Here is a 17,675-nt window from a genome sequence, read left to right on the forward strand (position 1 = left end):
ATAAATACACGAGTTTAGGGTCATTTTGGATGATAAGTTTTAACAATTGAGATATTTTTGGAGCTTTTTAATATTAGGCAAAGGGGAAAAAGTAAGGTTTAGTTGGAAAAACCTTAAATGCTTTTGCATGAAATTCCTAGCTCAATAAGGAGCATAGGTATAGGAGGAGTCTTGTGATAGGTTCTTAAATATCCCTGTAGTAAAATTCCTAACTCAATAGGGAGCATAGGTGTAGGGAGAGCTTGGGATAGGCTCCAATGCATGTTTACATTTTCCATTTGGCGGTGTAAGTCCAAGTATGTAGCCTTGGCAACATAAGTCTATTCGACGTTGTAAGTCTAAGTGTGTATCTTTGGCAACATAAGTCCATTCGGCGGTGTAAGTCCAAGTATGTAGCCTTGGCAACATAAGTTTATTTGGCGATGTAAGTCTAAGTGTGTATCCTTGACAACGTAAGTTCATTATTTTTAGTATATTGTTTTGCTATTATATTTTTCTAACTTAAACGTACTGTCAAACATCAAAAAATGGGAGATTGTTGAAACAATCTCAATGCTCCATGCGACCATGTATTTTGGTGTTTGGGCAAAGGGTTTAAGTTAGGTTTATCTTTGTATTTGATATGTGTATGTGAGTGTGCAAGTTTGCATAATACATATATGACTCAGCTTGATGGCTTCGGCTTTGGTGAAGGATGGAGCATCTGAGGGACCGTGGAGAAGACAACAAGGACAAGGGCTAAGGGGAGCGACTTCGAGGCATACGCGAAGGATGACATTGGGGGCGAGCCACGGGCTTGGATGCATCCGAGGGATGAAAGCCAAAGGAAGTAAGCTTAAAGGCAAGAGGTCAAGGCTGCACCGAAGAAGAGTCAAGTGGGTCATAAGGGTAAGGGTCCGAATGCTGAGAGATTATACTCGGGGTACCAGTGGACTGATGGAAATAGCAGTCGACTGGTACAGTCGACTGGACAGTCTACTAGGAGCAAACAGAATACTTTTGTTCACTCAGCCAGTGTGGAGCAGTCGACTGGTACTTTCACCAGTCGACTAGTATCGAGCTGTTGGGTTATAACGGTTGAATTTCCATAGAGGACAATCGACTGGCACTTTCACTAGTTGACTGGTAGGCGAAGTTCTCCAACCTGTGGCCTATATAACCAAGGCTTTAGAGCTTGGTTAAGGTTGACGAAATTAGTGGTAGTTAACCTTAATTAGTAATTAACAAATGCTCAAGAGGTTTTTATAATCCAAGAGGTCTTGGTGAGTGTTGTGGTAAGGTTTCTCCACCCACACGGAGGCTTGAGCTAGTCGGAGTTTACCGGGGACTAATCCACCAACGGATTAAGGAATCGTCCACCTTACAGACAACCATGGAGTAGGAGCAAATTATCTTCGAACCACGTAAATGAGCTTGTTAGCGGTTTGTATTTCTTTCTTAGTCTTTAGCTTTTTTGTTTTGTATTATTCCGCTATGCAAACTAACAAGTGTAGGAAGCTATTGACTTAGGGGCACCAACTATTCAACCTCCCTTCTAACCGGCCATACAAGATCTCCAATAGACACTTCTGTAAACTAAACTTTGTCACCTCTTGAAATATGTGTGTCACTAGGTGTACAATTCTGCATGTTATATCTTATAAGTATCTTTTCAATATAGGCCTATTGTGAAAGTCCAAGAATGTCTCTTGAACAATCATGATAGATTTGTATGCCTAAAACAAAGAATATTTTATTAAGATTTTTCATTTCAAAATTATCATATATAAATGACTTGGTTTGATGCAACAAACCCTTATTATTACTCGCAAGCAATATATCGTCCACGTACAATACAAGTATAACAAATTTGCTTCCACTGAACTTGAGATATATGCACCGATCAATGGGGTTCTCCTTAAATCCAAATAAAGTAACCATTTGATCAAATTTTTGATACCACTGACGGATGCCTATTTCAAACCATAAATAGACTTCTTTAATCTATATACTAGGTGTTTTGAGTCCTTAGACTCAAAGTTCTCTGGTTGCACGGTATATATATATTCCTCCATGTCTCTATTAAGGAATGCAATCTTTACAGTCATTTGATGTAGCTCCAAATCATAATGAGCTACTAGTGTCATGATTATCCTAAGGGAGTCTTTCATCGACACAGGTGAGAAAGTCTTATTGTAATCAATGTGTTCTTTCTAAGTGAATCCCTTAGCAACAAGATAAGCCTTATACTTTTTGACATTACCCTTTGAATCCCACTTAGTTTTAAATATCCATTTAAACTAACAGACTTCTTACCTTCAGGCAATTCGAAAAGTTCCCAAACATCCTTATTTACCATAGATTTCAACTTTTCTTACATGACATTAATCCACCTTTCGGGGTTAGAGCATTGTTTGACTTCTTAGAAAGATGTAGGATCACTTTCCAACCCTATGTCAAAATCATGCTCTTGGAGATAAACATAATCATGAGAATTTGTAGTTCTCCATTTCCTTGTGAATCACCTTAAAGGCACTTGTATTTGAAGTGGTTGATGTATTTACTCATCAATATGAGACAATATCTCAACTTTAGTGGCAGACTCTTTCAATTGCATTGGAGATATCATGGGAATATCTTGGTTTACTACACTTACTAGATGTGGTTCCTATAAACTATGGATGTTAGGTTCCTTGGTAGATGTATTAAATTCGGGCTTAGTTAGTTACAATTATATTCCTCCTTCTTCCTTATCTTGATAATATTAGGTGCCCATGCTAGGTTCGGTTTAAGATGCTAGGACCATAACCATGTTTAGGATTTCTTTTTTTTTTTATACGTTAATCTGATTTTGGTTTAGAATGCATGAAATGAAATATGCTTAGATAACTTCATGATCAAAATAGGCTTTGGATTACAAGGTTTAAATTGCTATGAAATCAATTATGTATACCACCAATTCTACGAAGAAGAATGTTTCATAACTATGCATGTAATGGATTAAAAAAATATAAATAAATAAAGACAAGTATACACATCTCACAAACTCTAGCACACCAATTATATGGAACTCTAGCACACCAATTATAATGGATGGATGTGTTTTATGTGGCAAAAGGCGATTCGCTCGCCCCCAGCGCCTCCGCCAACCCGTCCCTAGGCCAACACGGAGGAGGTAAATCACGGGTGGCTACTAGCCATTAGTGCAAATGGCTAAGACATAGGGGAGGTTATCATAAGACATAGCCATTTATGATCTTACATGTTATGGATTTTTATGAAAAAATTATCTATAGGTATTAGGTTAAATCGGTTCATGAAGTTGGTGTGGACATGGACATTAAGGTTCCAAGCTACTGTTTAGATATTATGGGTTGCCGAGTTAATAGAATGGTTAGGGGTGAGATAGGTTTATAAAATCTAGCGCGCACTAATTATATATTTTCGGACAACCATGATTATTCATGCCTTGTATGAGCGGGATTGGTTTACATTACAAAGTGTTATTTTCATGCATGAGGCTTATGAAATATTTAATGAGAAACACAACTTAATGGTAGACAATTTATGCTCATGTATGGTTAAGTTTAGCCTTGCTTAATTGGGTTCTCATGCTAGGAATTTTGTTGTATAACAATGTCATGTGTACATAACTGTATGAGTGTAAGTATTGATGTTCAAGCAAGGGATGATGAATATGGATAACCGTGTTTTGGGTTCGTATTCATGTTTATACTCAAGTGTTAGGATGTATACTAAAAGCCTAGCTTTTGTATAAATATTTATTTTGAAATAAGAATCACATTGGTCAAATGTCTGCATTTATGTTAAATGTAGTTGTCCATTTAATTTATATTGTAGATAACATGGTGTGTGGTGTCACACAAAAAAACATGTTATCAGTTCCTTATAAATTATAAATAGTAGTTCACAACCAAGATGGAATGGGACAAACCATTGAAATGGTTGTAATGTAATTTGGTATTAGTTTATCTTGACTATAAAATTACACTAGTACATTCTGAGTGTATTGAGCAGGACCATTTGAGGTTGTTCTTTTTATACTGACTATAAAAAAAAGAACATGACCTCTGTTATTATAAAAGTGCGTACTCTTAATCATGATATAATAACAAGCGCATATACTTAATATTTATTTCTTTAATTTATCAAAGGGTGAGATTTAGTTCGTTAAATCAATAGACCTGATAAGTTGGGAAATGATATTATTTATATAGTGTGTTGTTGATTATAGAATGAAACTGTGTCCTAGTAATCTAGGTTGATGATGTCCCCTTGAGGAGTTCATAAGGATTGTCATGTAAACCCTGCAGGTGGACCTAGTCCGGCATGACAATGAAGTTGAGTGGTACTACTCTTGGAACTAGATATTAATTAAGTGAGTTATCAGTAACTCATTTAATTAATGGACATTCGATATCTTAAACACAGGGAGATTAATGCACTCATGATAAGAAGGAGTTCATAATGTAATTTGGGATTGGTGTGGTAGTTCAATAATAACTCTTTAGTTGTATGAGTTATTTTTGATGAACTTGAGTTGGGTGTTCGGGGCGAACACAAGAAGCTCAAGCTCATCGGGAGACCAAAACTAATTTCTCCTCTTGGGCCCTGTTGTAGCCTCTATAAATCCTTGTATCCATAAAGTCCACTTCACTTCTTATCCAAGTAATGGGTTGGCCACATCCTTGCTTGGTGCAAGGGGGCCAACCAAGCATGGGTTTGGAAGACAAGAGGTGGCCGGCCAAGCTTGGTGCCCAAGCTAGGGGCCGACCACTAGAAAAGGAAAAGAAAATTTTATTTTTAAAACAAAATTGTTAAAATCTTTCCTTATTTGTAGTTATCTACAATGGTTAAAAGAGAGATTTTATTTTGTTAAAATCTTTCCTTTTTGTAGTTATCTACAATGGTTAAAAGAAATATTTTAATTTCCTTTTTTAGCCATCCTCATGGTTTTAAAAGAGAGTTTTAAAATTTTAAAATCTTTCCTTTATAGCTATTTACAAACGATTAAAGAGAGATTTTAATTTTGTTAAAATCTTTCCTTATTTGTAGTTATCTATAATGTTTAAAAGAGATATTTTAATTTTTGATAAAACTTTCCTTTTTGTAACCATGATTTAAAAAGAGAAGTTTTAATTAATCTTTCCTTTTTTGTAGTTGTCTACATATTTTAAAAGAGAGAGATTAATTTTAAAACTTTCCTTTATTGCCATGTACAATAGGAAATTTAGAAAAGAGAGATTTTAATGGTTGTTAAAATTTCCTTTTTAAAGGGGAGGCCACAAATAAGGAAGTTTTAATTATGTTTAAAATTTTATTTTTTTGCCATGAGCAAGGATTATAAAAGAAGAGGAGGGGATGCCTTATGGTGTAACACATAATTCTATTCCTCTCTTCTATTATCCTTGTGTGGCCGGCTTCTCTCCCTTCTCTCTTCCTAAGACCGGCGGCACACAACATTGCTTCCTCTTTCCCTTTCTTCCCTCTAGGACCGACACTCCATATCATCTTGGTGGTCGGAGGTTGGAGAAGAAGAAGAAGAGAAGAAAGTGTTAGAGTATATACTAAAAGCCTAGCTTTTGTATAAACATTTATTTAGAAATAAGAATCACATTGGTTAAGTATCTATATTTATATATACTGAGTGTAGTCGTTCAATTAATTTATATTGTAGATAACACGTTGTGTGGGGTCACACACAAGAGATCGTGTTATCGGTTCTTTATAAATTATAAACAGTAGCTCACGACTGAGAAGGAAAGAAACAAACCATTGGAATAGTCGTAGTGTAATTAGGTATTAGTTTATCTTGACTAATAAATTACACTAGTACACTCTAAGTGTATTAAGCAGGATCATTTAAGGAAAGTTCTTTTTATATTGATTTAATAAAAGAATAAGTCCTTAGTTATTATGAAAGTGTATGCTCTTAATCCTAATATATTAACAAACACATATATTTAGTATTCATTTCTTTAACTTATCAAAGGATGAGATTTAGCTTGATAAATCAAAAGACCTGATAAGTTGGGAAATAATATTACTTATAGTGTGTGTTGTTGATTATAGAAGGAAACTGCGTCCTAGTAATCTAGGTTTATAATGTCCCCAAGAAGAGCTCATAAGGATTGTCATGTTAAACTCTGCAGGTGGACTTAGTCTGACATGACGATAAGGTTGAGTGGTACTACTCTTGGACTGAGATATTAATTAAAATGAGTTGTCAATAACTCAATTAATTAGTGGACATCCGACATCTTAAACACAAGGAGACTAACACACTCATAATAATAAGGAGCCCAAAATGTAATTTGAGATTGGTGCGGTAGTTCAATAATAATTCTTTAGTGGTATGAATTATTATTGATGAAATTAAGTTGTGTGTTCGAGGCGAACACGGGAAGCTTAATTTCATCGGGAGATCAAAACCAATTCCTCCTCTCGGTCCCTATCGTAGTCTCTTGTATATAGAGATTTATACCCACTACATACCCACTTCTTACCCAACCCAAGGGGGTCGGCCAAGCTAGCTTGGAACCCAAGCTAGGGTCGGCCAAGACCAACTGGTTGAGCCAAGTTGGTGGTAGGCCAATGCTTGGAATCTAAGCATGATGTGGCCGGTCACATCACATTAAAAGGGATTTTATTTATAAATTTTTCTTATGTGGATTCCATGGTTTTAAAAAAGAGTTTAAAATTTAAATCTTTCCTTTTATAGATTTTTACAAAAGATTAAGAAAAGATTTGAAATCTTTCCTTATTTGCAGATTGAAAGGTAGATTTTAATTTTGAGAAAACTTTCCTTTTTTTAATCATGTTCATGATTTAAAAGAGAGTTTAAAAATTAAATATTCTCTTTTATAAGTTTCTACAAAAGATTAAGAAAAGATTTGATATCTTTCCTTATTTGTAGATTAAAAGGATATTTTAATTTTTAGAGATAACTTTCCTTTTTAAAAATTATCCACATGTTTAAAAGAAAGATTTTAATTTATAAATTCCATTTTTATAATCCACCATGAAGGGAAAAATTATTGGAGAAATTTTTATAAATTTCTGGAAACAAATTAGGAAGCTTTAATTCTTGTGTTAATTAAAACTCTCCTTGTTTTGGAAGCTTTTAAAATGGCCGGCCATATGGTTTAAGAAGAGGATTTTAATTTTAATTAATTAAATTTTTCTTTTTCATGGCAAAGGAATTAAGGAAGTTTTTATTTAAATTTCCTTATTTGCCAAGGCCGAGGATTATAAAAGAGAGGGTAGAGGTGTCTTCAAGACGAACGACTCTATTCTATTTCTTCCTCTCTTTTTCTTCCTTGGTGTGGTCGGCCCTAGAGGCTCTTCTCCTTCTCTTCTCTTCCTCCTTTGTGGCCGGCGACATCAACACAAGAGAAGTCCATGGTGGCCGGTTCTTGCTAGGAGAAGAAGGAGAGAAAGGAGGTTTTGTTTCTAGCATCCCTTGGAGCTTGGTGGTGGTGGCCGAACCTCACATATCTTGGAGTTTATGTGGTGGACGAAACTTGCTTGGAGAAGAAGGGCTTGGGTGGTTCTCGTCTCGGAAGATCGTTGCCCACACAACGTCCGAGATTAGAAGAGGAATACGGTAGAAGATCAAGAGGTTATTTTTTCTTACAAAGAAAGGTATAACTAGTAATTGTTTTCCGCATCATACTAGTTTTCTTTGTATAGTTATTTTTGGAAATACCAAACACAAGAGGCATATGATTCTAGAGTTTCGAATTTGTTTGAAATTTATGTTTTTGTTTTATTTTTTGAATTTGTGATTCAATTGTTCTTTTTGGTTAAACCTAATGTTATTTTAGGAAATTAAATATTGAATTTCTATTAAAGGCTTTGTCGAGGCAGTGGTGGATGATCTCATACCTAAGAAGGTCTAGTACCTCGCCATATTTGACCTAGGAGCCGATTTTAGAAATAAATATTTAATTAACTTTGTAACATAGGTTGGACTTGGATCAATAGTGTTAAGTTCCGCTTGCGATCTAAGTCTAAACCATTAAGAACAAATAAGTTAAATTTGGAATCAATAATGTTAAGTTCCATTTGCGATTCCTAATTTAACTTCTAAAGAATACAATATATTATTTAGGAAAGGTTCGACACTTGTACAAAATTTTTGTACAGTGGAACCGGTACAATCTTCCTAGGACTAACCAACAATTGGTATCAGAGCTAGGGTTTGCCTCTATGTGTTTGGTTTTCAAATAGATTATGCACATGTCATACATAATTTAGACAGGATAATAGTAGGATGTGCTAACTTGATGGTTGCAAACTCCAAATATTATGGCATATAGATATTGTGTGTGATTGGACCCTTGGACATGTCAAGGGCATTATTTTGTGTGTGCATGATTGTATGTATCAAATACAGCAGGAGCTGTATTAGTTTTAGAATGTTACTTTTTTGTTCGATCTAGAATACATGTACATTCCTTCATGGAATATAGTATCGATATATGTAAAAATTCTATTTTTGTCGCGGATCGTATCCTTGCGAGGCGTGGTGCTATCGGAGGACCAGAGGCGCAGCGGAAAAAGGAAGCTCGATGGACCCGACGGCATGAACCTAAGGGTTGGCAGCACGCGAAGGACATTGATGGAAGAAGCCATAATAGTTGGAAAATTAATTTCCATATTTATTGCTTTTATTTACTGTGATGTGTGTGTGCATGTGATGTATGCTAGAATATGTTAAAATTCCTCATTTTAAATAACTAAGTGGGAGAGGGATTAGTATATAAATCTCACGGTCTCCATTACTGGTTTGTAAGTAATGCAACAAGCTTGCGTGTTGGCTCTGAGTGCCTCCCTCCACAACGGATGAGTTTGTTTGCGGATCACTAGATCAAACTTCCTTAAATGGATGGTTATAGGAAATTATTTAGGATGTGTGTGATCTTCTCCAACTGAAGGGGCACAATTCTATTTAATGGACTTAGTATCAATGTAATGGTATACACTTAGATACATCTGATGGTATACTCCCCAACGAAGTCACTGCTATTACTTGTGTGACCAAAGGGAACCCAACTATTAATTTGTCATAAAACTAGGTTGACAAGATAATAAAATTAATGGGTAAAATCCCTCTTACAAATGTTTGAATTTGTATACGTCCACACTAACGTGGCATACAAAATTCACGGTGTTTGAGGTAATTTTATTTGTCATAAAGTTAGATTGACAAGATAGTTAATGGGTAAAACCCTCCTCTTACAAATGTTTGATTTTGTATACGTCCACACTAACGTGGCATGCAAAATTCACGGTGTTTTGAGGTGTTGGTAAATTTAAATAGTATTATTTGAGGAATCAATATTATTTTAAATTTAGAGTCTTGACCAAATATTTGATCAAAGACAGACCAACTATTAATTTTATTTGTCATAAAGTTAGGATGACAATAGGAATAAAGTTAATGGATAAAATCTCCTTTTTGAATTTGTATACGTCCACACTAACATGACATACAAAATTCATGGGAATTTTTAAGAAGGTGGTCTTGACCAAATATTTTTGTGATTCTTAGGATTTAAAATGTTGGTCAATCCGCTAGCTGTTATACTATAGGATAGACTTAGTGGTCCCAATTATAATGATTGGAAATAAGACTTGGACATTAAAGTGGACTGTCTTCTTAGAACTAAGAACAATAAATTAGGTGTATTTTATTCATTAGTTGTTACATGTTTAGTGGAGTTATCTACCGGTACCTGGTGTGTAGATACGGGAACCACTGATCATGTCTGCAATTTATTGCAGGGTTCCAGGAAACCCGACAACTATATGAAAGGAAAATCACCATCTACATGGGCACTGCTACAAAAGTAGTAGCTGTTGCAGTAGGAGGTGTTTATCCTTCGAGAGGAATAAAACTTGGATTTTGAGAAATTATCTTTACGCACTAAGTTTAGAAAGAACTAGATTTTAGTTTCTAAACTTGATATTCTGTCTCTTTTGATAACAAAGTTGTTATCAAGGAAAAGAGGGAAAATATCTGTTCTAGTATGTTGGTTGGCAATTTATAAATCCAACAAATTTCATGATGCAACAAATGGAAATTAATAACACATCTTCTAACTTTTAAAAGAGAAAGTAACCTTTGGAGATGAACCAATCTTATCTTTGGCATCTAAAGTTAGGTTATATTAACTTGAGTAGGATTCAAAGGATAATAACCAATGAACTCTTGGGTTCATTGGTAGTGGAAATCTTTCTAACCTGTGAGTCTTACTTGGAAGGAAAAATAACCAAGAAGCTTTTAAGTCTAAGGGGTATGGAGCCAAAGATATGTTGGAATTGGTTCATTCTTATTTGTGTGGATCTATGACTATCCAGGAAAGAGGTGGTTTCAAATATTTCGTCTATTTTATAGACAACTATTCAAAATACGAGTACATTTACTTGATAAGCCGCAAGTCTAAGTGCTTTGATAAGTTCAAAGAGTATTAGGCTGATGTGGAGTAACGCCAAGGTAAAAGTATCAAGACACTACGTTGAGATCGTAGTGGCAAGTACCTCTTGGGAGAGTTTAGGAGTCACTTATCAGAAGACGGGATTCAATCCCAACTAACTACACCTGGTACACCCCAACAGAATGTTGTAATAAGAAGGTATAGGACTCTTATAGAAATAGTTAGATCAATGATAAGTTATTCAGAATTACCAAAATTTGTTTTGAGGATATACACTGGAAATGGAAGTGAACATAGTACCTTCTAAGTTAGAACTCTCTACTCCCATAGAATTGCAGAATAGGGTGTAAGCCTAGTCTGAAGAATATTCGGATTTGGGTGGTCTAGCACATGAGAGACACTGATAAGTTGGACAGGAGTTCACTTGTTTGTAGGTTATCCTAGAGAAACGAAAGGAGGTTTATAGTCCTAAAAATCAGAAGGTCATTGTTAGCACCAATGCACGATTTTTAGAAGAAGACTATGAAATAAATCATAAGCCCATAAGTAAATTTGTTCTTAAGTAAATAATAAAGGACACGTCTAATCTAGTACTAACTGTACAAGATAAAATATTACAAGAAACTGCAACACATATCACAAATGATACACAATTACAGAAAGTGTCTCATCATAGTGGGAGGGTTGTTAGGTAACCTAAAATATTCATGTTTTGGGAGAGTCTTTGGACTTGATCCCTGGTGAACATGAACCTAATTCCCGGACATATGACGAAGCGCTCCAAGATAAAGATACAACATCTTTGAAAAGAGCAATGAATACAGAATTAGAATACATGTATTCTAATAAAGTCTGGGAGCTTGTAGAACCACCAAATGGTGTAAAAGCCATTGGGTGTAAATAGGTCTACAATAGGAAAAGAGGAGTAGACAGAAAGGTGGAAATTTTCAAAACAAGGCTTGTTGAAAAAGGAAATTTTTCGCCGATAGTCGTGCTTAAGTCTATCCGGATTATTTTATCTATATGGACTATGAGATTTGGTAAGTGGATGTCAAGACAGTTTCCCTTAATAGAAGTCTTGAAGAAAATATCCATATAAAGTAACCAGAAGGGTTCATTGAAAAGGGCAAGGAGCATCTAGTATGTAAGCTCAATTGGTCTATGGACTGAAGCAAAGCTTCAAGGTCTTGGACATCTGATCTAATGAAGTAATCCAGACCTATGGATTTATTCAGTGACCAGATAAGTCTCGTGAAGTGTGATGGAAACATGGTGGTATTTCTTATACTATACGTAGATGACATTTTTGGTAGTTGGAAACAATATCAAAATGTTGTCAAAAGTAAGGGTATGATTGTCCAAACAAATTCGATATAAAGGACTTAGGAGAATGCACATATTCTTGGGATCAAAGTAATAAGGGATCGCAAGAAAAGAATATTGTGCTTATTCCAAGCTTCATATATCGAAACAATCCTTGCTCATTTTAGCATGCAAGACTCCAAGAAAGGTTTTCTACCTTTTAGGCATGGAGTAGCTTTATCTAAAGAAATGCCTCCGAAGACATCAATGGAGATAAAGGACATGAAGGCAGTTCCTTATGCTTCGGCTATCGGAAGCCTAATGTACGCAATGCTATATACGAGACAAGATATCTATTTTGCCTAGGGCATAGTTAGCAGATATCGAAGTAACCCAAGACCGGGACACTAGACTGCCATAAAGCATATGCTAGTTTACAAGGTAGATAATTTGATCCCTATAGGTTACACGGATTTTGACTTCCAATCAGATAGGGACAATAGTAAGTCGACATCGGGGTTTTGTGTTTACTTTAGGAGGTAAAGCCATAACAATGGAGGAGTGTTAAGCATAGATGTTTTTCAGACTCCACCATAGAAGCTGAGTATGTAGTAGCCTCTGAGGCAGCCATAGTAGCTATATGGCTCAAAAACTTCATGATGGACTTAGATATGATTTCTGGTTTGTCCAAAAATTATTACAATTTATTGTGATAATAGTGGTGCAGTAGTAAACTCGAAGAAACCATAAGTCCATAAGGCAAGTAAACACAATAGAGCGCAAGTACCACCCAATACGAGACATCGTATAACGAGGAGAAGTTGTTGTCGCCTAGATTGCATCAGGTGATAACCTGTAGATCCATTCACTAAGGTCCTTAAGGCAAGAGCTTTTGATGGGCATGTTGAAGGGTTGGGAATCAGATGTATGGCAACATTTATGGTAGCATAGTCTTTTAGTATAAGTGGGAGATTGTTAAAGTATATACTAAAAGCCTAGCTTTTGTATAAACATTTATTTAGAAATAAGAATCACATTGGTCAAGTATCTACATTTATATATACTGAGTCTAGTCGTTAAATTAATTTATATTGTAAATAACACGGTGTGTGGGGTCACACACAAGAGATCGTGTTATCGTTCTTTATAAATTATAAACAGTAGCTCACAACTGAGATGGAAAGGAATAAACCATTGGAATAGTCGTAGTATAATTAGGTATTAGTTTATCTTGACTAATAAATTACACTAGTACACTCTAAGTGTATTGAGCAGGACCATTTAAGGAAAGTTCTTTTTATACTGACTTAATAAAAGAACAAGTCCTTAGTTATTATGGAAGTGTGTGCTCTTAATCCTAATATAATAACAAGCACATATATTTAGTATTCATTTCTTTAATTTATCAAAGGGTGAGATTTAGCTTGATAAATCAAAAGACCCGATAAGTTGGGAAATGATATTACTTATAGTGTGTGTTGTTAATTATAGAAGGAAACTGCGTTCTAGTAATCTAGGATGATAATGTCCCCAAGAGAAACTCATAAAGATTGTCATGTTAAACCCTGCAGGTGGACTTAGTCTGACATGACGATAAGGTTGAGTGGTACTACTCTTGGACTGAGATATTAATTAAAATGAGTTGTCAGTAACTCAATTAATTAGTAGGCATCCAACATCTTAAACACAGGGAGACTAACACACTCATAATAATAAGGAGCCCAAAATGTAATTTGGGATTGGTGCGGTAGTTCAATAATAATTCTTTAGTGGTATGAATTATTATTGATGAAATTAAGTTGTGTGTTCGGGGTGAACACGGGAAGCTTAATTTCATCGGGAGACCAAAATCAATTCCTCCTCTCGGTCCCTATCGTAGTCTCTTGTATATAGAGATTTATATCCACCACATACCCACTTCTTACCCAACCCAAGGGGGCCGGCCAAGCTAGCTTGGAACTCAAGCTAGGGTCGGCCAAGACCAAGTGGTTGAGCCAAGTTGGTGGTCGGCCAATGCTTGGAATCCAAGCATGATGTGGCCGACCACATCACATTAAAAGGGATTTTATTTATAAATTTTTCTTATGTGGATTCCATGGTTTTAAAAAAGAGTTTAAAATTTAAATCTTTCCTTTTATAGCTTTCTACAAAAAATTAAGAAAAGATTTGAAATCTTTCCTTATTTGCATATTGAAAGGTAGATTTTAATTTTGAGAAAACTTTTCTTTTTTAATCATGTTCATGATTTAAAAGAGAGTTTAAAAATTAAATATTCTCTTTTATAAGCTTCTACAAAAGATTAAGAAAAGATTTGATATCTTTCCTTATTTGTAAATTAAAAGGATATTTTAATTTTAAGAGATAACTTTCCTTTTTTAAAATTATCCACATGTTTAAAAGAAATATTTTAATTTATAAATTTCATTTTTATAATCCACCATGAAGGGAAAAATTATTGGAGAAATTTTTATAAATTTTCGGAAACAAATTAGGAAGTTTTAATTCTTGTGTTAATTAAAACTCTCCTTGTTTTGGAAGCTTTTAAAGTGGTCGGCCATATGGTTTAAGAAGAGGATTTTAATTTTAATTAATTAAATTTTTCTTTTTCATGGCAAAGGAATTAAGGAAGTTTTTATTTAAATTTCCTTATTTGCTAAGGCCGAGGATTATAAAAGAGAGGGTAGAGGTGTCTTCAAGGCGAACGACTCTATTCTATTTCTTCCTCTCTTTTTCTTCCTTGGTGTGGTCGGCCCTAGAGGCTCTTCTCCTTCTCTTCTCTTCCTCCTTTGCGGTCGGCGGCATCAACACAAGAGAAGTCCATGGTGGCCGATTCTTGCTAGGAGAAGAAGGAGAGAAAGGAGGCTTTGTTTCTAGCATCCCTTGAAGCTTGGTGGTGGTGGTCGAACCTCACATCTCTTGGAGTTTTTGTGGTGGTCGAAACTTGCTTGGAGAAGAAGGACTTGGGTGGTTCTCGTCTCGGAAGATTGTTACCCACACAACGTCCGAGATTAGAAGAGGAATACGGTAGAAAATCAAGAGGTTATTTTTGCTTACAAAGAAAGGTATAACTAGTAATTGTTTTCCGCATCATACTAGTTTTCTTTGTATAGTTATTTTTGGAAATACAAAACACAAGAGACATATGATTCTAGAGTTTCGAATTTGTGTTTTTGTTTTATTTTTCGAATTTGTGATTCGATTGTTCTTTTTGGTTAAACCTAATGTTATTTTAGGAAATTAAATATTGAATTTCTATTAAAGGCTTTGTCGAGGCAGTGGTGGATGATCTCATATCCAAGAAGGCCTAGTACCTCGCCATGTTTGACCTAGGAGCCAATTTTAGAAATATAATTAACTTTGTAACATAGGTTGGACTTGGATCAATAGTGTTTAGTTCTGCTTGCGATCTAAGTTTAAACCATTAAGAACAGATAAGTTAAATTTGGAATCAATAATGTTAAGTTTCGTTTGTAATTCCTAATTTAACTTCTAAAGAACACAATAGGTTATTTAGGAAAGGTTCGACACTTGTACAAAATTTTTATACAGTGAAGCCGGTACGATATTCCTAGGACTAACCAACACAAAGAGCATAGAGGTAGCCGGTTGCTTGGAGAGGAAGAAGAAGAGAAGGAGGTTTCCTAATTTGGCATCCTTTTGTGGCTCGAGAGTCTTGGAGGAGAAGAAGTGGTTCGGGTGGATTCCATCTTGGTAGATCGTTGCCCACACAACGTCCAAGAGAAAGAGAGGAATACAACAGAAGATCAAGAGGTCTTTAGCTACAAAGAAAGGTATAACTAATTAATAGTTTCCGCTTTGAATTAATTAGTTAGTTTTCTTTGTATAGATTCTGAAATATCAACACAAGAGGCTAGCGATTTTATGTTTCAATTTCGTGCTATCGATTTAGTGTTTTGATTTTACGTTTCGATCTTGTGCTTCTATTGAGGTCTCTGTAGTTAAACCTAGGGTTACTGTAAGAAGTTAAATATCAAATTTTTTGAAAGGTTTTGTCTAGGAAGTGGTGGATGATCTCATAACCAAGAAGGTCTAGTGTCTCGTCATGTTTAACATGGAAGCCAATCTTTGAAATAGATATTTAATTTACTTCTGTAATATGGTTTAACTTAGGAAGATCACATCGGTTAAACTTGGAGTAAAAATGTTAAGTATCGTTTCCAATCCAAGTTTAACTTCTGAAGAGCAACTTAGATTAATAATATTAAGTATCATTTGCAATCCATGTTTAACTTCAGTAGAGCACATGGATAGCTAGGTTAAGTTCTGTGCTTGTACAAATTTTTTACAGGGGAACAGAATGGAATTCAAGTGTAGCAACCAACAATTGGTTTTAGAGATAGGTTTTATGCCTCTGTGTGTTTGATTTTCAATTGAATTATACACAAGTCATACATAATTTAGGCAGGATCAATTATTTAACAAGGTGAAGATATTTTGTGATAACATGAGATAAATGTATAGATGTACTACACATGTAAACTCCTCGTTGATTAGATAGAGGATGATTGAGTAAAGGAAATGTTACCTTAGAGCATCATTATCAAATTAATATATTCAATAGAATCATATATTTGATATTACAAGGGATGAATTATCGATTTAATGATAATACAATAGAATTGCTCAGGTTCAACACAGCTTTGGATCTAAGAAATGGATACAAATCATTCAATGTCAATTATATTTGCAAAGTTTGTTGAGAAATTTTATCCTAATGATTTTATAAGTTAAGAAAAGTTGTATATAAAGTATTAATTGGAGATTTTTGAGATCGATATTCGACATAATCAGTATTTTCAAAATATATCAATACTTTCATAATTATGTTAATTATTGTCGACGACAAGAAAGAAAAAGAATTGTTATCTTATGGATCTATTGATTAAATATATTTTGACTCTTGTAGTTTCTATTACAACCACAAAATATGTATTTTTATTTATGAAGGTTGTCAAGAAGTGATTTCAAAATAAGATAAAAGATGATTTTTTTTTAACTAGTTCATTACTAATTTAAATTAGAAAGAGATTGCTCAAACTTCCAATACTCAATCAATTATTGATAAAATTGAAATTATAAAAAAAACATCGAGTACAACATAAAATGGATAAACATAATAAATAATCATTTTTATATCTATTTTTCATCTTACTAATTATATTATTTTCTGGGTCATTTTTAGAGGTTTTTATTGATACGGAACATGATATGGATGAAGAATTGAAAATTTTAGATATGTACGTATTGCTCCTATTTTGTGTAAGTTATTTTAAATTCTAGCTTTATCTTAATTATTTGTTATTATAGTAAGTTAAGATATAGTTCTTATCATTGTCTTTTTCTTGAAAATTGAAATATATGCCTAAATAGAAAGTGTTGTTATTCCGTGCATTCATATCAATTAGTGTTCTTTTTTTGATAATTTATTATCTAATTTTTTTTCGCTAAACTTTTTAATAAGCTTATGTTAAATTATCTCAAGATTATGAAGATTTTAAAAATTCTCATCTATCAATCTAGATTGTAGGGTCTAGGTATAAAGGCATAGGTATATGGCTCCCAGAAGTATATTGGTACTGGTTTGAAATAATTCTAAGATTTCTAAAATCATTAACGAGTTTTAATTAAAATTTATTGATAACTTTACACACTTCAAAAAAATACTTCAAACTAAATTTGCTATGCTCCTTACATCATCCCGAGTATAATCATGCCCTCAGATATATTTCATAGCCTAAATAAAAAACGGAGTTTTTTTTTACTAAATTAGCAAAACTTTTATATATTTTGACAGTAATGTAATGGTCTTGTCATATAGTATCCAGCTTAGGCCTATGACAATTATATATTTTGATAAGTTAAATATTTTGAAATCTGGCTACGGGTTAGGTAAATTATAATTTTAAGTTT

Source organism: Zingiber officinale, chromosome 2B (genome assembly GCF_018446385.1).
Source record: "Zingiber officinale cultivar Zhangliang chromosome 2B, Zo_v1.1, whole genome shotgun sequence".
Taxonomy (NCBI): Eukaryota; Viridiplantae; Streptophyta; class Magnoliopsida; order Zingiberales; family Zingiberaceae; genus Zingiber; species Zingiber officinale.